The sequence below is a fragment of the Tachysurus vachellii genome, chromosome 4 (assembly GCF_030014155.1).
Source record: "Tachysurus vachellii isolate PV-2020 chromosome 4, HZAU_Pvac_v1, whole genome shotgun sequence".
Lineage (NCBI taxonomy): Eukaryota > Metazoa > Chordata > Actinopteri > Siluriformes > Bagridae > Tachysurus > Tachysurus vachellii.
The window spans coordinates 22,001,974-22,028,059 of record NC_083463.1 but is presented as its reverse complement, the minus strand read 5'-3'; the positions used below and the strand labels follow the sequence as shown (position 1 = coordinate 22,028,059).

The 26,086-nt window shown below is 40.8% G+C and overlaps 1 protein-coding gene across 9 annotated transcripts in view; it reads left to right on the top strand.

Moving 5' to 3' along the window:
* The window catches only part of foxp1b (forkhead box P1b), a 167,031-nt gene that overhangs the window by 35,352 nt on the left and 105,593 nt on the right, over positions 1–26,086 (top strand). For 7 of the 9 annotated variants that reach the window (XM_060868359.1, XM_060868362.1, XM_060868357.1 and 4 more), the window contains one exon: positions 19,293–19,360. The gene's annotated coding sequence lies outside the window, so the exon portion shown is untranslated. Of the gene's footprint in view, positions 1–12,395; positions 12,646–19,292; positions 19,361–26,086 lie in introns of those variants that run through there. The other 2 variants (XM_060868358.1, XM_060868360.1) reach the window with 2 other exon arrangements.

Genomic DNA, 26,086 nt, shown 5'->3' with positions numbered 1-26,086 from the left:
TGACAAAAAAAAAAAAAAAAAAAAAAGTAAGTATACAGTTATGGAACAACATTATATTTACATATGAGATGCATTTGCACCAGAATAATGAGAAGAGGGGATTACAGAGAAGGTAAGAATACCAACTCTTCTCATGGTGTGAGCATGATTGGTTTATGCAACTGAACATGTTGGCGATGTGACTGCTGAAGAAAGAAGAATTCTGAAGTGATTAGGTCCATGTTGTTTTCACAGATTCTGCCAAATTCTTTTAAACTCATTAGTCAACCAGAAGCATGCCTTAAAATCAACACAAGAATATTTATTTATTTATTTATTCATTTATTATTTTAAGGTAAGGGAGTGGAGTGTTTGGTAAATGCCAAGTCAATCACCTGACCGGATTTCATTTGAGCAATGCATTGGGCTCACAACCAAGTATTAAAAATGACATTTGAATTGTTTAATGTTGGGACCGTGAAGGTGGGGTGAGGTGGGGTTTTACATATATACAGTGCTGTAGTTCTTACACTGTTTACCTGATTTGGATAAATTCTTGCAATTATCTAATCAGCCAATCACGCAGATGAACGGCAGCAGTTTGTGGCATGACTGTTGGTTCCTGACATGCTGGTTTGGGTGTTTCCATAAATGCTGGGATTTATCTGGGATTTTCATGCACAACATTCCCTTGGAGTTTGGTCGGAATAGTGCAACAAAGCAAAAATCTTTTATTTATTGATTAAATTTTTATTCATATATATATAACCAAGAGTGACAAATGAATCTATTGCACAGCAAGATGTATATCTCATTGACAAGATTGTTGATTTTTTTTTTTTTTGATGTTTTTCCTGGCATTATACCTCAGCCTCTTTCAGTTGTTGTTTGTTTTGGGGAGTTTCTCCATTCAGTCTAAACTTAAAGAGCTGAAATACTGCTCAATTGGGCTAAGGTTTAGTGATTGACTTCTGAAACCCTCCACCTTTCCCCCCTGAAGTCCTTTGCGGTGTTAACAGTGTGTTTGGGTCATTGCTCTGCGGCATAATGCAGTTCCTCCCACTGAATCCATTCTGCTTCCAACATCATGAGTTACATCATCAGTAAAGATTAGTGAGATTGTTCCAGAAGCAGCCACGGAAGCCCAAGCCATGACACTACCAACACCATGTTTCACAGACGAGCCGATCATGAGTAGATCCTTTCTTCCTTCACACTTTGGCCTTTTCAGAGAATGACCTATCTATATTTCCTTGTAAATCCTTGTTTCTTGTCGAATCATTATTTTTCTTGTGAAGTATTTGACTTTTAAGTCTTACTGATAATGAGCGGTTTAAATCTGGTGGTATGACCTTCAATCTCGTCTGGTAGAGCTTGGTGACTGTTTTTCAGTTTTCCTTTTGTCAATTTTCTTCAGCTCTCCCAAAATTTGTCATCAGTTTTTTTCTCAGCAGCCTGTTCAGTGTCTGTTGCTCAGTACATCAGTGCTTTTTTTTTTTTTTTCTTTTTTCTTTTTCAGGACCTTCCAAATTTTAGTATTGGCGATGCTCACTTGTTTGTGCAGTGCCTCTGATTGATTTCCCCTCTATTCTCAGCTTCAAAATGGCTTTCTGATCTTCAGCCTGGCATATCCCTTTTTTAACAACAAATGCAGTCTTCACATATGAAACTGAAGGCAAAAACCAAGAGCTAATTATTGTTTAAACAATCTAACAGGACACAACTGGGTAACAAGAAACACTTGTTTGTCAGTCATGTTGCAGTATTTAGTTCCCTCAAGATTCTTTTTTTTTGTGTGTGTGTGTGTGTATGGATGTATGTACTGTTTGTGTGTGTGTGTGTGTATATATATATATATATATATATATATATTTGTAGAATATAAATTTGTTATTTGTACAGAGGTCTAATCCGGTCTTTCTGTACTTAAGTGTTCCATACTTTGTGTTTTATACTTTGGCATTGATCGACCTACCTCCTTGAGCATGTTCTTGACTTGGATTTTTTTGTTGTGAAGTGGTTTCTCTTTATCTACTTCAACTGGTGTTACTGAGCTCACCAGTGCATCGCTTCTTTTTAAGAATATGTCAAGTTGTTGATTGTTTGGTTTCAACATAATGATGGCCTCCTTCAACTCGCATCGAATCAGCTTTAGTCCTTTTATTTCCTTAAAATTTATCATGAAGTAACAGAACGGAAACAGGTTATACCTGACCATGAAACTGCTTATCACTCAGTTGTCCAGATACTTTTAAGTCTGTGTAAATGAAGGGACTATTTAAAATACCGGTTTTGTTAAATCCTTTGCATTAAATCTGAAAGTCTATATACATATTGTCATATGTACAGCAAACAGTCTGTTTGACCACACAGTGAAATTCTCACCGATAGTCCTCCCAGACTCCATTAACATAAACTATAATGACACGAGGAAAGAAAAAAGAAAGACAAAACATAATGAAATTTTCTAATTATCTTAATCATTTCCATATTACAGTGCTTTAAGGGATGGACCGGTTACATAAATGTAACATAGTAATACGGATTGAATAATGCCATAGTATGTGGAACGTTGCTCCATAGATCACTAAAAGATCTTAAGACTGCTGTATTCAATACAGCGAACATACCAACAATCGACACAGTCAGCAATCAAGAATACTATTTGGTTTTATGCAGTTTATCACAATCAATCTGGTTATTATCTGCATAAATCTTTTTTTTTTTTTTATTAATAATAATAATTATTATTTTTTATTTTTTTTTTTACGTTAATTAGCCTCTTTAGGGCCATTCCCTTTTTTTTTTCTTCCTTTTATAAACATCAAACCCGACGCTGTCTGCTCTGAGTAAAATATACAGTATACAGTCAAAATGAAGGTGGTGATGTATAAGTGCAGTTCATATGAAAGAAGACACGTATCCATCTTATCTCCTATTGAGTCACACCCGTCTACGAGCACTCTGCAACATCATCGACACCACACACTAGTTCAGAAATAAGCAAGTCTTGACTCGTGACTCATTTAAGATTTGTTGTTGTAGGCATCACTGCAGAAATGGAAAGAAAAAGTGCTCGACCTTCCTCTTGATACATTTAGACAGATGAAGGTCTTAATATAAGTAACAATAACCGAAGGGTTCGTCTTAATTTTCTATGCGTTTTTCTATGCTGTGTTTGTGTACGGAACTGATTTAAAGCTCTCCTTGCGTTTGTAAGTCACTATTCTGTCAGAAGGACACCAGAATCTCAGGGGCTCGGAAACCAGCCACAAAAGCACTGCCGATCTCTACAGACACAGGCATCATTTTTATTTAAAGGAGAGACTGTACCAGCCAGGCACGCTTGCCGAGCTGTGTACCTAACAAATTAATAGCAAACGGAAAACATGAATGTAAATGGTGTCATTTGATCATGCAAATAAGCTGCTTGGCTACTTTTTCCCCCGCCCCCGTAAGAAATCAGTCGTATTTACATAGTCACTTTATAAAACTTATGGAAATTGATCTCTTGTCATTTTTCCCAGTAAAAAATTTCACACCGCTTCAGCGATACGATACTATTCACTGATGTGAAAGTCAATACGGTGAAGTTCAGCTCAAATCCTCGTCGCGGATGTTAATCTGATAAACGGAGCCTGGCTTTGATTGAACTTCTGGACTATCAGAAGGTTTGTTAAACAGCAATACAATAATCCTTAACAGCATGAATAAATTGTAAATTTATTATTGAGCCCTTCATGAAAAATAGAACAGGTTGGGTTACTCTGCATTTTAAACCAGGTTTACGAACCATGTGAATCCTTTTACCTGTTCTGGTTTTTTTGCCTATTAAAATGATGAGGCCCTGTGGGTGTTTTTTTTTTTTTTTTTAAAAGACATCCACCTTCCTTAATTAGAAGAGGTTTTCGTGGTCTGTGTGAGACCAGACTAATGCGCTATCTTTAATGTCCTGCTTATAGCTTACCACTTACTTTAAAAGCTCTCGCAGAACTCATAATTGCTCATCATCGCTTGGAGATGCAACAGTGAGAAGAACGAGAAGGCTTTATTCACGGCTCTATATAAGAACACGAAAAATGTCTTGAAATAGGTTGATGGAATTAAATTATATTTCTTATTTAGTTATTATGGAAGCCAGAAAGGATCCCAGAGCAAGCCATTGTGTCTCAAATCATTCCATTAGCAAGGCATTGCGAGTTAGCGAGCTTTCAGTGTGTATATTAAGAAAACTTTAAACATATATAAGTGCATATATTCACCCACAGTGCAGTGCATTAGTGTAAAAGTTGTATGACATCATAGCCAAGTCTACACACACACACACTTACCCTGTCTGTCCATTTCTAAGACTTTCATCCTGGCTCTGTTTCTCATACGGCACAGTGTTTGTAAATGTGCAGGCAGAAGATATACACACACACACACACACAACGCTATGATGCGCAGCAGGCGTACTCTCTACTTTTCCTCTCGCCTCTTGTTTGTTGACTCGTTTTTACTTTGCTATGGCTTGTCCTCCTTCTGCATCCCTCTACTACTTCGCACTGTACATATAATGTATACAGTTGGACATGCTGCGGCACAGATCAGCCTAATAGCACATGGGGCAGACCATGTTAAACGAATGTCTGAGGAAATTTGATTAAACAAACTGTTTAATGTTGACTTTTATGTGCTATATAAAAGTTTATAACGATCGATCACGAGCATTGTAAACCTGTACGAATGCTTGAATATGAATATGTTTTACATCGAAACCCAGTGTGATGACAAAATAACAAAACGCAGCAGCGATCTTCATCCAAAGTATTATGATTTGATTAGTCACAGTGTCTTTGGGAGCAGAAGCAGCCATCGTACAGAGACTGCCCAGATGACAGACACTCATTTTAGAGTCAGTCACTGGAGCGCTGGAGCTCTCTATTCTTGGCCGAAGCTGTAGCAAGACACATCAAACAATGTCTCTGAATATGTGCAGTGATGAAACACGGATGAAATTGATGACTACAGTGCCGTGTATAATGGGCAAAATCCTAGCCAAAGACACGCATCTGTTAGGTTAATGCTAAGCGCTTAAACATGGCAGTCTATAGTATATAGAGCTGTTGAGTCTGAGGAGGCAGTTTCTGTTGAGTAATATGAACTTTTCTCTGAAAGCATTTAACCTCTTTATGGTGTTGGATCGACCAATATGTTAAATACTGGACATTATATTCAGACATTTAGCCTCACAGTATCCCGGTATACAATGTGGTTTTTTTTGTTTGTTTGTTTGTTTTTAAATTGTATGTATGTATGTATGTAGGGATGTGTGTGTGTGTGTGTGTGTGTGTGTGTGTGTGTGTGTATGTAGGGATGGATACGTGTGTGTGTGTGTGTGTGTGTGTGTGTGTGTGTGTGTGTATGTATATATATATATATATATATATATATATATATATATATATATATATATATATATACACACACCAAAAAGACAAAATCTATGAATCATTCGTTCTCTGTCCATTTCTATATAGAACAATTTCTCTCCTCTCTCTATCCCTATCTCCCGAGGGTCATTTGTTCAGTACATCTTGCCCTGGTTAATCTTACCGTCTCTTATTGTCCTGTTAGCAAATTGTCAGTCGTCCTACTGAAGAAGAATAAAAAAAACTTGGATATTCTTAACTGGATGCTCAAGGAAAGAGGGAAAAAAAAAAAGAAATAAACCTACTGTAATGGCGGAGGTTTGTGCCATTTTTTTTTTTGTCATTTTCCAGGAACATCAAGATTTGTTTGCATTTCCATTCTGGATTGGGGGGGATATGTTATTTTATACAAATCAGCACAAAAATGTCAGTTTATTTAAATTTTATGTATAGTTGTGAAATGCTACGTGTGTAGTTGGACCGAGCAGCACCTACTCATACTGAAATAGACCCATGCACGTTTAACAGACCATCACTGTATTTATAGTGTTATATATATTGTGTGTGTGTGAGTGAGTGAGAGCTTTAGGACCTAATGCAAACCGCTATCAGGCCACGGGGAGCTGGCATATGTATGGAAATTGCTAGCAAATATCTCGATTTATAATATACTATTTAAATATTCAAATCTGGACTAAAAACAATTTGCTAAAGCTACTTTGCATGCAGTGTTATTTGTTTTTGTAGAGATAGCAGATCTGGAACCAGATAACTTTCTGCAAAGCGTTTGTAGATCCTGGTGAGTTGTCTTCTTTAGGTCAAAACTTGTTACCTGCTCATTGGACTTCACTGGCTGATTATACTGGAATGATTTCACTCCAGCTCATGTGGATAGGTAGATATCTTACTTTGGCAGCTTTTTTTTTTTTTTTTTTTGACTCTAAATGCATGGTAGAGTTTCACAGGTGTGAATGTTTTCTGAAAGTTTTTTTCTTCCACTTTTGGATTATGACAATGTCCTCATGCTGTAGCCCTCAGAGCTCCATAGCGTTTGGTTATGACCTCATCATTTCTCAATGCTTTTTAAAAACAATGGGTTGTATTGTGGACATGCTGGGCAGGTATTTATTTAAAGTCTTCTCTCTCACGCAGTAACGCATGTTGCACCCAAAAACAACAAGCCGTTCCCAATGGGTGTGTTTGACTGGGGTAGGCATTTAAAAAAAAAAAAAAAAAAAAAAAACAGAGAGGCAGAGAGGAAAAGAGGGGAATAAGAGGGACGAAGAGCTGATTTTACTTGGGGAAAGAGTATCAGAGTGAGAGAAAGGTGAGAGGTACAGCGGTGCGTGTAGCAGAACAGAACTCGGAGCTTAGCGAGTTTGAATATGGAGAGATTGTTCAAGCAATCAGTGGTGTGTAGTGAGATTCTAGAAATGTTGTAATTAAGGGAAATGAGTGATTTTTTTTTGGGCAGGATTTTCTTTTTTTTTTGGTTTTAATTTTAATTCTGTTCTATATGCTGCACAGTGAATCATTTGAATGCAGGAACTGGTGCAGGACACTTAGCTTGTGTCATTGTCCACCCACCTGATTAATTGGTTCTCTGTCTCAACTTTACATCTGAATGAAATATCTATATTCATTTTGCTCTTTTTTTTTTTTCCTCCTCGCAGCACAGACTGCACACAAAAATTGGTTTTATTTCTAATCATGCGATGATAAAGACATCGTCGAACAGGGATTCAGAACGAGTTAGGCGGCAAAGCTTTTGTGCCAGACGACACCGGATGCTTTATATATTCGTTCGAGAGGAACGGTGCCTTCTACATTTGTATTTAGATTTGCAGTTTGAGCGATTTGACCGATATGTTTAATTAAAATCAAAAGAAAACTTTTTTTTTCCCAGGAGGATAGATGCTCTGTAAGGGGTGTATAAGCACGCTAGATTTAAAAAAAATAAAAAAATAAAAAAATAAAAAGACCTTGAGGTGTAACCCCTACAGTGGGTGTAGTACAAGTGATGTAGATTTTATATAAATCTCGAGATATTGAGATATATATATATATATATATATATATATATATATATATATATATATATATATATATATATATATATATGACATTGATTGTGAAAAAATGTGGGTTTGATGCATTGCTTCTGCATTAATACTCTAGGAAACTTTGTCTGATGCTCAGATGCTAATTTTACATTTTAGTGAAAGGAAAAAAAAAACTTTAGGTACAAATCTCCTTCAGAGGTTCCAGTTTCTTTCTTTGTCTTTTTGGTTTGTTGTTAATCAAACCAACTAGTCATGAGGACGGTAATTTCATTCCTGTGAATGAACTGATGTTTCATCTGAGTATTTGACAAACCGTATCCTTTGCTCTACGCGGAGGTGTGTGACTTCCCTCATTAGCCGATCATTCGTTTTTATTGAATAATTGATTTGTGTGCCTTGAATAATTGAATGGTGTTAATTTCTGATCAAATTAATATTAGCACGCTCTGAAATATTGATGGGGTGGCAGAGCAGTTTGTACCGCCGGAACTGTTAACAGTCTGATGAATAGACACGTGGATATGTCTGGAGCCATCAGTCTTTCATCCCTATTTTTGGAACGACTTCAATGAAGAGATGAACGATCTTCTGGATTTAGAACCCATCCGAGGGAAGTTTAGGGGTTTCCTATCCGGCTCAAACTTAAGGTGGGACACAGCAGTAATCGGTGTCTTATAGATGTTTCAGAAGCTTTCAACATGGCCTTTTTTCTTTTTTATGTAGTAACAATTCTTGAAAAATTCTCTTTTCAGTAACCTGTGCCATGATTTTCAGCAGCAATAACTTATAATATAGCAATAATATGATCCTGCTTGGAGGCACGGTGGCTTAGTGGTTAGCACGTTCGCCTCACACCTCCAGGGTCGGGGTTCGATTCCCGCCTCCACCTTGTGTGTGTGGAGTTTGCATGTTCTCCCCGTGCCTCGGGGGTTTCCTCCGGGTACTCCGGTTTCCTCCCCCGGTCCAAAGACATGCATGGTAGGTTGATTGGCATCTCTGGAAAATTGTCCCTAGTGTGTGATTGTGTGAGTGAATGAGTGTGTGTGCCCTGCGATGGGTTGGCACTCCGTCCAGTGTGTATCCTGCCTTGATGCCCGATGACGCCTGAGATAGGCACAGGCTCCCCGTGACCCGAGGTAGTTCGGATAAGCGGTAGAAGATGAATGAATGAATGAATGAATGATCCTGCTTCCTTTAACCACTTTACAGTCTGTGATGGGATGTGGGGATGTGGCACATCAGTGGTTAAGGTGTTGGACTACTGATCTGATGGTCATGAGATCGAAGCCTCGAACAAGGCCCTTAACCCTCAATTGTTGAGATAAATGTGAGGCGATCTGGATAAAGACGTCTCCCGAATGCCCTAAATGTAAATGATTTGCTGGAGGGATTGTTCACAATATTTTTTTTCATAAAAAAAAAAAAAATATATATATATATATATATACGTAGACATTCCCTTAGTTTGAGACATTCTTTTACACCCAAAAGGTCTGTTATCTAGTCTCTTATCAACTCAGACCTTCTGTTTCATTTGTTATCTTGCTCGGTCATTCACCTCCTTTTGTGTTGCCTTGATATCGGGCCTGAATAAAGGTGCACTTATTTTTGCACCTGCAGTATGAATATAGGAAGAGACAAATTTTTACAATATACAACAGACAGTGGCCAGTTATCCAAGAAACCCATTTCTTTTTAAGCATAAATTTGAGCAAATCTATTCTTTATTTTATACCACAGTGTCTCTCTGGTCATTGATATGACACTGCTATAATGTCCAGGTACAGTAGTCACATCTGTACACGTGTGTGCTGCCAGCTTCCCGACATTTTACAGACTTAAATATCCCTAATCAGCACAAAATACTACACGGCCTAAGTCGGTACTGCGTTTTAACGCTTGTTTAAAGTCATCATAAAGAGCAGTCTGTAGCCAGGGACTGACAAATGATTTCAAAACTCTGATATTTAATTTATTTTCAGTTGAGCAGAAAAATGAGCAGGGGTTTCCACTGGTGATACTTCAGGGGCTTTGTTTCTGTGCTGCGGCTCATTAGTCGAGCAAGGCTGTGGAAAAACACACACACACACACACACGAGTAAGTCAGAGAACCTTAAAGGAGTGTTAAGCATGGCGTTTAAAGCACTTGCCTGGCTCTTTAAGAAAGGGCTAGCCGAGAAACTGGCCTGATTAAAATGACAATAGTCTAATTAACTCGACCTCGGCTTCGACGTTTGGCCCATGATCTTCCCTTATCATAGCTGCAGCTTTGTCTTCCTACTTCTAGAAGTGAGACATTTTGTCCCCTCTCTCTCTCTCCCTCTCTTTCTTTCTAGCGCTCCAAACCACTTTCCCCCATGCAAGATAGTGCTAATGGCAGTTATTTTTATAAGCTAATTAAATCAAGGGCTTTCTTATTGCTATGCACCAAACCCTTGAGGGAGTTTGTCATCTGAGGAGGTGACGTTAGCGTAAAAAGTGCCTTTACACAGTTGTTAGCTGCTTGAACAACTACACCTAGAAAACCTTCCGGCTACATCCCAATCTCGTAGTGTCAAATAATCCGCACTCTATCATTGCGAACGACTGTTTAATGTGATTTAAAAGGCACGAGCTTTTCAGCATCATCTGTATATTCCAGTCAAACAGGACTTGGATTCATGCCAAACTCTTGTCACATTGAACCGACTTAGAGAACAATTAAAGCTACTGCTAGTCAAGACGAAGCAGAAGTGTTTTGCCGAGGTTGGAAAGAAAGGCATGTGTTAAGATATAAGGGTGGATAACAGATTTGAAGGCTCTACAGCAGACCTGATTCAAAGGTGTAGCTTCCACAGTAGAGAGAGAGAGAGAGAGAGAGAGAGAGAGAGAGAGTTGCTTAGATAAGTGAGGAGGAAAGCCCTTTCAGTTCCACTAGCCTAGCATTAGTGATTAATGGCCTTTGGGAGATAATTACGCTTTAGTCTTGAGTTAATGAAATGAAAACTTTTCGGTCTTCTCTCATCTGAAGAGGAAGTGCAGATTTTGTGTGCTGCTATCCGAAGCAATCTCACTGTCCTGACAGGAGCACATTCAGAATGTGACACACACACACACACACACACACACACGAGCATGTGTTCATCCAGAGTACACCGAGGCTCCAGATTATTTAGCCCTTGCAAAATAAAAAATGCTAAGAAAATAAACAATCTGCAGCCTCCCCCATACACACATATACACACACACACTCACACACACACACACACATATACACACACACACACACACACACACACACAAAAACCACAGGGGAAAAAATGCAGGCACATTTGTACTTTTATTGCAAACTTCAAGCTTTGAAGCTTTGAAGAAAATCAAGGTGCACGCTCTAACTTGGATGTATAGAATCCTCCCAGACAGTTTTCTACTGCACTGTCTGTTTTCTTGTTCTTTTAATTTTGCCAAACAGGAGCAGCTGCATTCTCTACCTTGTATTTACACGATAACAGAAAACGATTGTTCTACTATTGCTCAGTGAAAAGCAAACAGGTCAGCAATTCATCTTGCACTTTCTGACATCATCATCATCATCACCATCACCACCACACAGCGAACGTTATGACCAAACCTTTTCTATAATATATACGGGGCAAGACGATCACAGAGCACTTCAGAATTGGCAGACGGCAGAGCGAGAGACGGAGGAGCGTGGTCGCGTTTAACCGTCCAATACAGGAGTGCACATCTGGTGTATAGAGCTCTACGACCATTCAGACTTGAACCCGCCCCCCTAGTCATACTCCTTCACTCTCACATTTCCTCATCTGTTCTCCAGCTCCCTCTCTCTTTCGCGCTCTGTCTGCCTCTCACTCAGTCACTCGTTCGCTCGCTCTTTCTTTGGCCTTTCTGAGACCATCTGTTGTTATTATTTTCTTCTGATAATTGGCTTGAACAACGGAATGTCTGTGTCCCCCCTTTGCCTTTGAAACGTGAAGCCCTGTTTATTTTAAGGAGACTCTCTCTCTCTCTCTCTCTCTCTCACTTTTCTGATGCACCCACACTATCCATCAGATAACTCTCTTTCCAACACTTTTATTTTAAATCCTGCTTCCTCACTAAGTCCAGCCCCCACCACCACCACCACCAAAAAAATGACCTCCCTTGCTCTGCTTTCTTTCTCTCCGTCTCCGTGCTCCAGTGGAGGGAGCTTTGCAGTTGACATCTGGCTAAGTGTATCTGTAGGTGTCTTTGAGAGTGTAAGTCTAGACTCAGTTCTCCACAGGACTTTGCTCCTGTGGCCTCAGCCTCTGTCCACATTTCAGTCTGCTAGACTGGCACCTCCCAGAGAGAGAGAGAGAGAGAGAGAGAGCGAGAGAGAGAGCAAAGAATGATAGAGGGCAAAGAGCGTTTTTTTTTATTTTTTATTATTATTATTTATTTATTTTTTATGAACCCCTTATTTTACGGATGCCCTTCATCTCACCTCCGCTCCTTATGTACCTGGCTCGTCCACTAGGAGGCTGATGTGGAGGATGATCTTTAAAAGATTTGCACAGGCCTAAAGCAGCTACCTATTCATTGTAGTAAAGGGAGCGATTAAATACATATATTATTTATGTAAATATGGAAAATCTGCCAATTCCATAATGCCACGCACACAAATATAAACGACGTTTTCTGCTCAGCGGATGCTAAAAGCCAGTTTTATTGGTGACACTAGACATCAGGGTGTCAGGGTAAGAACTAATGCCGTGCAGTTTGGGACGACACGACTCAGAGACACGCGGCCCAGGTAGGAAGTGTCCCAGCAAGCAGCAGCGTGACTAGTGCCAGCACTTCATTTGCTGAGTGTTTGTGTTTATGCAAAGGGGGGGCCCTCTTCCTGCATATTTAATCTCAGGCTCTGGCTCTGGCTTTTGTTGTGTTTAGACCACATACCTCCAGTCTCTGTGAAGAGAGAGCGAGAGAAGGGGAAAGGAAAAAAAAAAACATAAAAAACAACAGAGTACGTGTGTAAGAGAGACACAGAGTGTGTATGGGAAAGGCTGCTGTTCACACACTTCTGTCATCTCTCCTAGTTGCAGTCTGGGACTCTGTAGGAGAGTTTTTCTTTCTGGAAATACAAAAAAAAGATTAGATTGAGTTACAGGACGAAAGTGTAGCGTGGACTACTTGAGACGTAAAGCTTCAGCCACGTACGTACATGGGTGAGTTGCCGAGGCTTCTTTCTGTTTTCTTTTACAGTACCTCTTCCTTTCTCTCAGCCATTCATTTAGATTTGTCTTGCGCCGAGCTGCTGAGTGTGTGTGTGTGTGTGTGTGTGTGTGCGTGTGTGTGTGGCAAGTTTAAAGAGTGGGCAGAGTAAAGTAGAGAGCTATCATGACTCTGAATGTAAAGCTTATTGACTTGCATTCCCCCAGTGTTCACATTACTGCTGCATAAATCTGACTTAACAGTGGTGTGTTTGTCTCCTTCTTCTAGTCAAACAATGTCTCGGGTTTATGAAGAGTGCTACATCTGTCCTGATACAGTAGACCCCAAACTCCTGTCTCTCTCCTCTCTCTCTCTCTCTCTCTCTCTCTCTCTCTCTCTCTCTCTCTCTCTCTCTCTCTCTCTCTCTCTCTCTCTCTCTCTCTCTCTCTCTCTCTCTCTCTCTCTCTCTCTCTCTCTCTCTCTCTCTCTCTCCTCTCTCTCTCTCTCTCTCTCTCTCTCTCTCTCTCTCTCTCTGCTGCCCTCATACAGTCTTTACTCCGAGAAAGACTCATGTTTGAGTGATGCTGAGAACAGAGATCTGCCCCAACCTTTTCCCACTCACTGTCGTCCACTTGCTCACAGGACGAAGGCTAGCGTTTTCTTTACCTTTTGGATGATTTCATTCGAATGTGTTTGTCTGACAGAGTGGAATAATGCCCTATTCAGCCCCGGCTAACTCCGGAGTAGTGTAAAGAAATGCGACAGCTTTGTTTGTTTTGGGACAGGAGTGAAATTCCTTTTCCTCAGTATTAAGGCAGGCAGCTGTGTGTGTGCTCTGTGTGTGTGTGTGTGTGCTCTGTGTGTACTTTGTTCTAAGCTCAGTAAAAAGGCACAGTAGGCTCGAAAAATCTCCAGGCTCAGACAGGCTGACATTCAGCAGACTGCACTTCTGCCTCTCTCAGGCTTGACCGGAGCACGGGTTTAATTGGTATTTGTGTCTGTTTGCGTGTCAGTAAGCCCTCCTGTTTACTGTAAACGTGGGCGTGAGACACAGTGCCGGAATGCTGAGAATAAAGATCGAAGGGGAAAATATGATTTATTGATGGGTGTTTTTGTTTACCAGCTCAAGTTGCTCGACTTCATTCATACTCGCCTAATAAAGTTTCTAGAGAGCAAAGGAGAATGTGAGGCACAGTGATGAGTGTGTGTGTGTGTGTGTGTGTGTGTCTTTTGTGCATTCAGCCATTTTGACAGTCTTTTGTAAACAGTGTTTGTTTGTTTCAAAGTGACTCACATGTTAAACTTTCCTGAGAGACAGAGACAGTGGCATGGAAAGTATTGTGTGCACACACCTTAAGCACACACACACACACACACACACACACAAGCCAAGTGAATACAGATCTCTCTTACAAACAAACATACATTTACTTACATACACACACACACCCACCCTGACTCACTTTCAGCCTGTTTCTCCAAGTCTGCTCTCTCTCTCTCTCTCTCTCTCTGTCTCTTTCTCTCTCTCTCTCTCTCTCTGTCTCTCTCTCTGTCTCTCTCTCTCTCTCTCTCTCTCTCTCTCTCTCTCTCTCTCTCTCTCTCTCTCTCTGTCTCTCTCTCTCTCTCTCTCTCTCTCTCTCTCTCTCTCTCTCATATTTTACCTTTTATACTACTATCCGAGACTGAATTGTAGCAGCGTTTTTGTTTTGCTGCTTTCACATTTCCATTTTGACTAACACCCCCAGAGACAACAGATGACGCACGTCTGCTTTAAATTCGGGGGTTGAGGATAAACGTGTACTTATAGATCCATTCATTTTTAACATAGTTGTGTGTGTTTTTAACAAACCGTGCTGCCAGTTAGAGTTAAAAACAAACAAAAAAAAGATGACAAACCGTATGAACGTATGTGAAAACTCTTCTCTTTCTGACCGAACGTCTACAGGCTCGTAGTTGTTACAGAAGTCTAACTGGTTGACTTTGTTGGTTCGTTATAGGAGAGAAGTGAGCTTGACTGAATCGAACAAGCTTCACAATGACAGTGGTGTGTGTGTGTGTGTGTGATTATGTGTCTGATAATCTGCACTGCTGCTACTCTTGGATATTGGGTTCTTGTGATCATAGCAGGACGTTTGGACGCTTTTCTCCTGGGACTTCTACAGAACCTTGAAGACAGCTGCCAGCTTCGTCGTTCCACGGACATAAGATTCCTTTACAGCCAAAACCGTACATTTGTTTTTACGGACGTCTTTTTGACGTTCGAATTGGATTGATTTGCTGAAATCTTTCAGTGGGCCTATGATCCACCAGCGTGCACTAGTTCTTCCTCATTCCTGCACATCATCTTTTGCCTTATCAAAGATGACAGAAATTCTGGGTGGATCAGTCTTTACTGCTACGTATAAACTGATATTTATTGAATGAATCCTCCTATCCAGTCCTGTCTGTGTTTGCTGGTGGATTATTTCTGAAACAGTGCCTTTGAATAGCTACATGTTTCAGGCCCTCTGCCATCCTCAGCATGAGGGAGGAGAACATCTCGGGTCAGCCTATTGGCTGCGATGGAGTTTTGCATAAATTAATATGCTAATGAGGCCAGACAGTTCACAAGCGTCCCAGCACAGAAGTAGCCGCTGGATCTGCCGTCGGAGCGTGCGCGAGCAATTAATGGCTAACTCGACGCTAAATATTCATGTGCTCTTATGTTGCCAGTGAAGTGAGGGAGGAGAACGTCCATTAGATCGACTGAAGAGGCGTTCACAATGACCGCCGAGGCCTTTCTGTTGTGATCGGCTTGGGGTTTTTTTTTGCTGAGTGCCAGTCCGTCCATGGAGTGTGTGTGTGTTTTGGCTACTGTGATGATGTAAATGTGGATGCTGAAGAGCAGCCTTCACTGATGGGCCTCTTCAGGATTTGGGTTTTAAAAGAGAGATGGTTAATATTCATGCATATGTACACCATGCACCCACTTTTAAAAAGAGAGAGGAGGAGGAGGAGGAGAATTGTTGTTATTTTTGTTTTACTATTAGATAAGCGGTCACATATGCAGGGCCTCGCTTGAATTAAGGTTGGGCTTTATGCAGCGAAAATTTAGGAAAAGTTTTTTATGTGCCTCCTGGAAACTGACCAATCTAATGAAGAGTTACAGTAAAGGGCCTTCCCTGGATTTTGTAGTTCTGGGAAACAAGGCATTTGTAAACATTTCTCAAAGCTGTCGCTGTTCACTCAAGTTCTGTACAGTATAATCATCGAAGCATTCAAATCTTTCTCCCATCACTAGAAAGACTGATGAGTCTAAGAATGTTCTAGGTCTGCTCCATATGCCAAGGTACTTATTTCCTGCCCAAATGTATTGCCTATTAAACCTGATAATATACACAAGAACAGGATCAGTTGCATTCTTGGCAATCCCTGCATACATGTGTGATTCAGAAATATATATACACATATAGTGTGTGTATGTATGTGTGTATATGTGTGTATGTATGTATGTGTGTGTGTATGTATGTGTGTGTGTGTATGTATCTGTGTGTGTGTGTGTATGTATGTGTGTGTATGTATGTATGTATGTATGTATGTATGTATCTGTGTGTGTGTGTGTGTGTGTATGTATGTATGTATGTATGTATGTATGTATCTGTGTGTGTATGTATGTGTGTATGTATGTATGTATCTGTGTGTGTATGTGTGTGTGTGTGTGTATGTATGTGTGTGTATGTATGTGTGTGTGTATGTATGTATCTATGTGTATGTGTGTGTGTATGTATGTATGTATCTCTGTGTGTGTGTGTGTGTGTATGTATGTATGTATCTGTGTGTGTGTGTGTGTGTGTGTGTATGTATGTATGTATCTGTGTGTGTGTATATGTATGTATCTGTGTGTGTATGTATGTATCTGTGTGTGTGTATGTATGTATCTGTGTGTGTGTATGTATGTATCTGTGTGTGTGTATGTATGTATCTGTGTGTGTGTGTGTGTATGTATGTATGTATGTATGTATCTGTGTGTGTGTATGTATGTATCTGTGTGTGTGTGTGTGTGTGTGTGTGTGTGTGTGTGTATGTATGTATCTGTGTGTGTGTATGTATGTATCTGTGTGTGTGTGTGTGTGTGTATGTATGTATGTATCTGTGTGTGTGTATGTATGTATCTGTGTGTGTGTGTGTGTGTGTGTGTGTGTGTGTGTGTGTATGTATGTAAACCATCAAATGTTTTGTTTATTCATGATTAAAAATCCTATTGAAAATGATTAAATGTACAAGAAAAAAAATAAGGTGAAAGAAAAATATTCGGGTTCTTGTTAAGGTGAGTAATAAAGAATTTGGGGTGTGTTATAGAAGCCATCAGACCCAAAAACACTGCAGTCAGCATTTTTGTCAGTTTCATACAGTTTTGACTCATAAAGATCTGTGTTTCTCTGCGGCTGATTTTTCCTATGAGTAAAGAGCAAGTAAAAGTGCATTTTAATTTTATTATTTCACAACTGACTTGCAAGATGCATCATATTCTCTGTCTTGCTCACACACGCACACACACACACACAGGCATGCCCGTTCACTTGCTCCTCCCTATTCTTCAGATCCCCACTTATATCTTCCCACTCTTCATTTAGCTATCCCTCTCGCTTTGCCTTCTCTATTACACACCCATAGGACCTGATCCTCTCAGCTGGCTCTCTTGTTTCTCCTCCTTTCCCTCCCTCGCTCTTCTTGGCCACACTGGAGCACTGCGTGCACTTCTTGTTCTCCATCAGCCGGCGTCATACCGCAGCTTAAATTCTCGCTCCTCAGTAACGGTCACCCTGCTGCTTTAAACCTGCCATTACCGCGCGCCCCACCACTTTCAATTCCAACAATTATCTGTTTAGCTATTACGAGGCATGCAATTCGACTACAAAGTGAAAATACAGCAGTGTGCACAGCTGCCGTCTAAAACTTTGTCATGCTTCCTGCCCCCCTGTCATCCCCTGTAACACCCCCCCCACCCACACACACACACACACACACACACACACACCCCGTCTCCTTCATCTTCTTTTACCTCAACTAAACTGATCTTATGATTAGAAGGAGGGACATCTGTCTAAACTGAATGACGAGCCTTGTCAGTAAACTCATTTAGCACCAGAGGCCATAGCAGGTGATTTGAATTAATGATGTTTAGCTTTTTAAACTGAAAAGATTTGTCATGTGTCACGGCGGCCTGTTGATTTACAACAGCCGCGATGATATGTTAATTGGAGCTCAATGAGTTGGAAGAACAGGGAGAACATCTCTGCGGTAGGTGGCAAAAAAAAAAAAAACGGGAGGAACGCATAAGTTTGCGGTTACGTCTGCTTACGACTGCACTGGACAGATTTGTTGAAACTCGGTCACTCTGCGCTGGCATGCTGGAGCTCCTTCCTTTTCACCTGCGATAAACACGATCGGCCGACCCGAACGCCCGGCCACTGCTTTGACTGCCAAATATAAACTGCATGAGAGAGCATTGTGAAAGACCTGATCAAAATTCTTTTTCATACTCGGATACGCTTTGATGCTTTTAATCAAATGTCCCCCAGACACTGGCCTATAGGCATCCTGTGTTTTAGCATATGAATTAGGTGTGAAGGTGCATCTCCTACTGTATGTTAAACACAAGACACTAACATTGTGCTCTGGCTTTATATTCTGATCAGCTTCTATTCGGTTTGTTTCTTTTTCTTAATCTTTTACATTTTAGACTCACAAACCACCTACATATGGAGTTATGGTGATGTAAAATGACCGGGCAGATAAAGACCTTATTTTCATACTGTAACACGAGATAACGTGTCGTACGCTGAAATCGTTTCCCTGTTGTTCACTGTACTTGGTGAAAGGTGGAATTTAAACCCAATGTAAAACATCACTGTGACATTAAATACACAGCTGTTACAGCAAAAAAAAAAAAAAAAAAAAAAAGTTTTAAAAAAATTAAATAGTACACAATTTTTAATATATTTTTTAAAGACCTAGAAAACAGGTGTGTGAAAGGGACAGCGAATAAAATATACAATAATTTGCAGTGACTGTAACACACACACACACTCAGAGAGACAAGTAAGCCAGAGACGTATCAGACAAGATTCTTTCCTCCTGCACAGTTTGATATCTCCATCCAGTGTGACTGAGCGTCTCAGCGATTTCTTCAAAACCGTTTCAACGTCCTTTTGTTCAGACTTTTATTGATTTGTTTCTCCTGGAAAGACAGTCTGCAACATTGATAATAAAAAGCTCCAGTTCATGCCGTGTTTTGTTTTGACGCTCTATTTATTTATTTATTTATTTATTTATATATATATTTTTTTTCTTCTTCATGTTGAAGCGTTTCTCTGTCTAGGAGTTACAGAATACCTGTTGATGCCGAAGGCCACCGGCAAGTCTTTACTAAACATAAGCAGAGCTACTCACAGAGCTACTCAGACTAAGAGATGAATCCTCTAAAATAAATAAATAAAACACAACCCTCCTTCGCGATGATCACTACACTCCTCCTCATGATTTAATGCATCTCGACCCAGCACACATGCACAGTTCTATCAGAATGGCTGATGGGCTTCAGAGCTGACAGGTGTTTTTAAGGCTGCGCACGCTAATTATTCATTCACAGACACTCGTTTTTTGTTTGGTCTGCCCACAGAACGAGAAGGCTAAACTCCAAGAGTTGTAACCGAAGACGGCTTGAAGCGAGCGAGTCCTTGGAAGAAGGTAAACAAAAGATTATTTATTAGTGTGATTCATGAGGGAAGGACAGGTATAGTATTGAACTGGTTTAATACATGGCTCCCTCTGCACATTTTAGTGTTTCCCCTCTGCTCTAACACAGTGGTGGAATTTCCTTGTTTTTTTTTTTTTGTCCCAGCACAGGAATAAATGATGGGTCATTGTGTTGTGTCAAGGCTTAATGGTAAACAGATAAGAAAGTTCTAGCCTTCATGGCTCGCTTTTCTAGTTGCTCTTCTGTGTTTCGTGAAGATAAAAAAAAAAATAATAATAGGTTCATTTAGTGAACTAGGAATCTTAGAACATTTTCATATTTTTGCCAAAGATAGAGATTTCTTTTTAAACATGACCATAATGATACCGACAGTAAAACAATTACGCTTCAAGGTTCTTAATCACCACATTTTAACAAAGTTTTTCTTTGTCCTATTTTTTTTTAAGCCTATTATTGTGGTAGTTTAATACATTTTCCTGCACATTTCAAAGTGTAACCTAAACAGACACCAAAACACCATCACTGTGATTATTTGCTTTAAATAAAATACTTAAAGGTGAGGCCCTTGTCTAAACACCCCCCCCCCCCCAAGAAGTCTCAGAATGGAACAGTCCAAAGCAAGTGACAGACAGATTGGAATAAACCAAAGGGATAAGATCGGGGTGTTCACACGTCAGGGGCACAAACTGTGACAACTGTGTATCAGTGTTCTCTCTTACATTGCTGGTTAAGAACTAGCTTTTCCATTCCCACGCTTCCCATGACTCTCAAACACTCATCTTCACACACCCTTACCATCCTCTTGAAGTCTGCTTTCTTACTATCTATCGCTCAGCCACACTTTCCTGCTTTCAGCCACATGCTGAAATACAACACAGCGCTCATTTGCCTTTACCCTTCCCCATCTCTCTTTCTCATCGCGTCATTTCTCACCAGTAAGTTGTCTTAATTGTAATTTACTCCACCTGACTTTCCAGCTTCCTTATACAAACAAAGCGGACCGAACATATCGGAAGGGCGTAGAGATCAGCTGTCGGCGGGAAATGCGCCTTTGTTCGGTTCAGACGCACTGCCATAAATCACTGCTTTTTTTTTTTCCCCCTGCCTTTTCACTCAAGCCAACGGTTGAAGAGCAGGAAATCTGTAGCCGGAGCAGGGACTCCAGACACCACACACGCGCACACAATTACCATCCCTGGTTTTTTTTTTTTTTAATTCTTCTCTTCCTTTTATTTTAGTGCGGCTCACATATGGAAGCAGAGAGCCATTCATGAAGTGTGCTTGGGTTGTGGCGTGGGTACATTGTCAGAGACCGATGTCTGTTTAGTGTAAGAGCAAATTGGGTCGATTATCAAAGATGCAGGTTTGTTCTGCGTTTCATAGCTCCAGATTATTGTACGAGGATCAACATGTGTGAGCATTTAGAAGAAGAACAGCTTCCAGGAAGGTGGAGGGAAGCACAAAGGAAACATGACTGACTGAGTGCTGTCTGTAAGTGTGTGTGTGTGTGTGTGTGTGTGTGTGTGTGTGTGTGTGTGTACTTTTTAACACATTTGTGTGTACTTTGTCATGTCGTCTTGCTTTTGTGGTGAGGCGGAATTAAAATAATCATGCTTGCTTAACCACCATGTTTATTCACAACCTGCCTCCTTCCACCTGTCTACATACAAACGCATACAAACTCACACGCTTACACACACTCTCTCTCTCTCTCTTCTCTCTCTCTCTCTCTCTCTCTCTCTCTCTCTCTCTCCCTCCCTCTCTCTCTCTCTCTCTCTTCTCTCTCTCTTCTCTTTCTCTCTCTCTCTCTCTCACTTCTCTCTTTCTCTCTCTCTCTCTCTCTCTCTCTCTCTCTCTCTCTCTCTCTCTCTCTCTCTCTCTCTCTCTCTCTCTCTCTCTCTCTTCTCTCTCTCTCTGTCTCACAGTATTTACTTGTATTTATTTATTTTTAACACAACAGCCTCGATTACGTTTCTATAAAAGAAGCTCTGACATTAGTGCCAGCTTCCACTCAACCGATGCATTGATATTTAATCACTACATATAATGTTGGTGAACATTTCAGGAAAAAAAAAAATCCACTTCTAACACTAGCAGAAGGAGCCTCAAGTGTCTGTGCTCCATAAGGCTCAGTTATTTATCCACAGTGTGACACTTGCAGGATTCCTTTCTTTGACTCCATAAAGCAGATGAAACAGAGCGAGTGCTGAAGGAACAGGATGGAGACACCACCACCACCACTCGTGTGTTTCTGCATCTCACCACTCTGTAAGACCACAGCACAACCAGACCTGTGGATTCCTGTAGCACCTCCACACAAGTCCAGTGTAAAATAAAACCCTAAAATACAAGTGAAAACCAGGATGTAATGATTCTGGAGATTATTATTTGCTCAGTACTAGAAAATGCTCCTCTTGGTGGTTACTTAATTTCCCCTCAGTGTCCCTCTGCCTTCCCTTTTAAACATGTCTCATAACACAACGTCTACAGGGGAACATCGTCTCTTGCATGAGCTTATTATTATTGTTATTTTAATTATTATTATTATTTTTACATATACGTGTAGACATTGGCTTGCTTTTTAGCAATTAGCGCTGCAGTGATAGATTTACTACTGACCTCCATGCGATGGTTGACATTTTCTTTCTTTGCAAAGAGCAAAGAAATCCTCTAAATCTTTGTTGTCTGCACCTTTGACTGTTCAGTCTACTCATTTGACACTTGCCTTCAGTTCGAATCGTATAAACTCAGCAGTACTGAAAAAAGAAATGAGCCATCAGACATGCGATGCCATCCTCCATATATTCCAGAGGCAGAAACTAACCCTGATTACAGATTTATTAGTTCATGTACCAACATGCACTTTAATTAATTCCGCGTTCATAGCAAAAGGCTTGGACGCTGTCTGCGAGCGATGATGCACAGAATCTCAGTCAAGGTGAAGGCCTTTTCTTTCAACTGGCTAGTTGTCTTAAGAAACATGAAAGTGAAATCCCAGCCCTAAAAAAAAAAACCAAAAAAAAAAAAAACCCTGAGGAATTCTGGAGCAGATGTGCTAGGTTGTTTTTGCCTGTTTTTTAGGTGTACTCAGTATTCTGCACAACAAACATGTACTTCAAACTGCTACGCAGGCTTAAACACGCCGTTTAGCGCCCCTATGGTTTGCCCTGTTCATGTGTATATGAGGACTAAAAGTTCTGATTAAAAAAGTTGAAGAGATTTTGTGTTTTATTTACTAAAGCTGGTTCTCTTCAGCTTCGTAGCCCAGGTGTGAATGAGTGCTGTGCGGCATTGCGTACTGCCCGGAGCTGTAGAGGTAACGCTGCCAGCTGCATGCTTCTCCTGACAAATTGCACTGTATCTGAACTCTATGTGGCTGTTTATTTTTATTCATTCTTCTAACACAAGACCTCGGTGAAACCGCTGTTTAGGGCAACGACATGATTTGATACTGCTTGTCTACTGTGCTGCTTCTGTTGGTCTTTCACCTCTGATTATATCACACAGGTCACAAACATCAGTATTGTCATATCTAATAAAAGCTTTCCACACGTTCCACTGGAGTTTTGTGCCGGTTTCTCATCCCTGACCGCTGTATTCTGTATACTACTAACTTTTCTGTAAAACCAATTAGGGATTAAAGTGTATACGGACTATGTTAGTCCCTTCCAGACTGTTTACTGACACGATAGGCTTGTTTGAGCTAAACCTCAATTATTAACCCACAATGTTTTTCCCTACTTAACATTCCTCTTTGGTTTCACGTTCATGAACTGCACTATTGCTGATATTTTTGCAACGGATTTGAAAACCACAGTTTGCTGAAAGAGCAACATAAATTTCAGATGCATTACATGGGCATTTTGTGCCCATGATTGTATCTGAGTACATCATGATATAACGAAAAAAAACTTTTCTTTTCTCCAAATTTTTTGTCTGACTAGACCTGTTTGGAGCGAGAGAGAGAGATTTTATTATTTAATTTTTTAATTTTTTATTTTTTTAAAAATTCGCTTTCTTTATTTCTTTTATTTTATTTATTTATTTGATTTTGTGCAAACATAATTTTTGCACAGCTATGTACGCACAAAGCCCATGAAAACATGCAGGAGGAATGCAATAAAGTGTAATAGAGTATATTACAATGCACTGCCAAAAAATTATGACAACTCTCTGACTTTAGCCAAATACGGCTTGTAATCCATGAAAACTCATTAACTTTGGCATTTGTTGTTCTTTAGTTTATATTGAGCACAAAGTGCTTTCAACAAACAACATTTTAGCACGCCGGCGCCTCCGCATCTATTTGGGGAAGCAAAATCCCTTTTACGGATAAAGCACCTGGAGCAGCTGCTTATTGGAATAGACTGAATGTTATGTAAATAAACAGCTTGCATTTGAACTGTGCATGTGAGGAGGAGAGAGAGAGAGAGAGAGCAGAGAGAGAGAGAGAGCAGAGAGAGAAGGAGAGGGAGAGAGAGCGGAGGAGAAGGAGAGAGAAGAGGGAGAGAGGAAAGGGAGAGAGCAGAAGAGAGAGGAAAGGGGGAGATGGGGGAAAGAGAGAGCGGAGGAGAGGGGGAGAAAGAGTGAGGAGAGGGGGAGAGAGAGCAAAGGAGAGGAGAGGGGGAGAGAGAGCAAAGGAGAGGAGAGGGGGAGAAAGAGCAAAGGAGAGGAGAGGGGGAGAGAGAGCAAAGGAGAGGAGGGGGGGGAGAGCAGTGGGAAGGAAGAGAGAGTGGAGAGAGGACCGGGAGAGAGAGCGGAGGAGAGGGGGAGAGAGAGCAAAGGAGAGGAGAGGGGGAGAGAACAGAGGAAAGGAAGAGAGAGTGGAGAGAGAGCGGAGGAGAGGAGAGGGGGAGAGAACAGAGGAAAGGAAGAGAGAGTGGAGAGAGGACAGGGAGAGAGAGCGGAGGAGAGGGGGAGAGAGAGCAAAGGAGAGGAGAGGGGGAGAGAACAGAGGAAAGGAAGAGAGAGTGGAGAGAGGACAGGGAGAGAGAGCGGAGGAGAGGGGGAGAGAGAGCAAAGGAGAGGAGAGGGGGAGAGAACAGAGGAAAGGAAGAGAGAGTGGAGAGAGGACCGGGAGAGAGAGCGGAGGAGAGGGGGAGAGAGAGCAAAGGAGAGGAGAGGGGGAGAGAACAGAGGAAAGGAAGAGAGAGTGGAGAGAGGACAGGGAGAGAGAGCGGAGAGAGAGAGCGGAGAGAGAGAGGACAGGGAAAGAGAGCAGAGAGAGAGAGCGTTCTGCTTTATGAGACAGCAGCACAGGTTGAGTTTTTTTGCTAGTCCTAATTTCCCTCTAGTGTGCAGTAAGTTCAGCAGTGCTGATTGTGAAAGTGTTGGATGACCGAAAAGGAGAAACAAGAACTTTAGATGAGGAAAGCAGAAAGACAGCAGCTTCGATTTTTCTCTCTGCTACACTGTTGAAGCATCTTACACAGATGAGTTCTGCTTTTTTCTGTAATTCTTTCCGTCATCTAATTCCATCATCTATATTTGAATGTTAAGTTGTGTATCGAACACTTTGTTTTACAAGCTAATTATGTGTGGAGCTTTTTGTCCTTAGGTCAAGGCCGACGTCTCGATTCCCTCATTGTTTTTTAGCAAACACGAGCCTCCTGAGCCGAGGAGCTGAAGTCATGCAATGATAAACACCATTAGGTGAAAAAGAAGTTTCCATCTCATTGCCACGGTGTTATTGTTTACTTTGCTATACGTGTCCTAATATGGTCATGTGGCTGTTTAAACACCGAGAGGGTAGAGTCTGGGGCCGGAGCAGGGAAACACAGCTCACACTGCCACTTAGACAATAAAGACTCAACGTCACCTCTTTTCACCAGTATTGTGCTTGTGTATAAGTGTATTAGTGTATTAGTGCATCATCACAGACCACTTATATTCAGTCTGTTCTTTCCTGGACATGGGCTTTATTGTTGAGCTTTTCCTCTCTCTCTCTGCTCTCTCTCTCTCTCTCTCTCTCTCTCTCTCTCTCTCTCTCTGTCTGTCTCTGTCTGTCTCTCTCTCTCTCTCTCTCTCTCTCTCTCTCTGCTCTTTCTCTCTCTCTCTCTCTCTCTCTCTCTCTCTGTCTGTCTGTCTGTCTGTCTGTCTGTCTCTCTCTCTCTCTCTCTCTCTCTCTCTCTCTCTCTCTCTCTCTGTCTGTCTCTGTCTGTCTCTCTCTGTCTGTCTCTCTCTCTCTCTGTCTGTCTCTCTCTCTCTCTGTCTGTCTCTGTCTGTCTCTCTCTGTCTGTCTCTCTCACTATCTCTCTCTCTCTCTCTGCTCTTTCTCTCTCTCTCTCTTTCTGCTTTCTTCTCTCTCTCTCTGCTTTCTCCTCTCTCTCTCTCTCTCTCTCTCTCTCTCTCTCTCTCTCTCTCTCTCTCTGCTTTCTCCTCTCTCTCTCTCTCTCTCTCTCTCTCTCTCTCTCTCTCTCTCTCTCTCTCTCTCTCTCTCTCTCTCTCTTTTATTTTTGTCATGTTTATTTATTTTTAATGTTATTTAATTTCTATTTTTTTGCTTCTATTCCAAAGCAGTGTCCTTCAGTTAGAATTCTGATCGGGCATCTTTAGCCTTTCCTTGATGAAGAGATCAGAGAAGCTGCTTATATATATATTTCTCTCTCCAGCTAATTATTACAAACTTTTGATTACCCCAAGCAGTTTTATCACATCTCACTTGTGGAAGTGCTGTAAAGCTTAAACCCTTTCCCTTTTTGTTTGTGGGGTAAAAA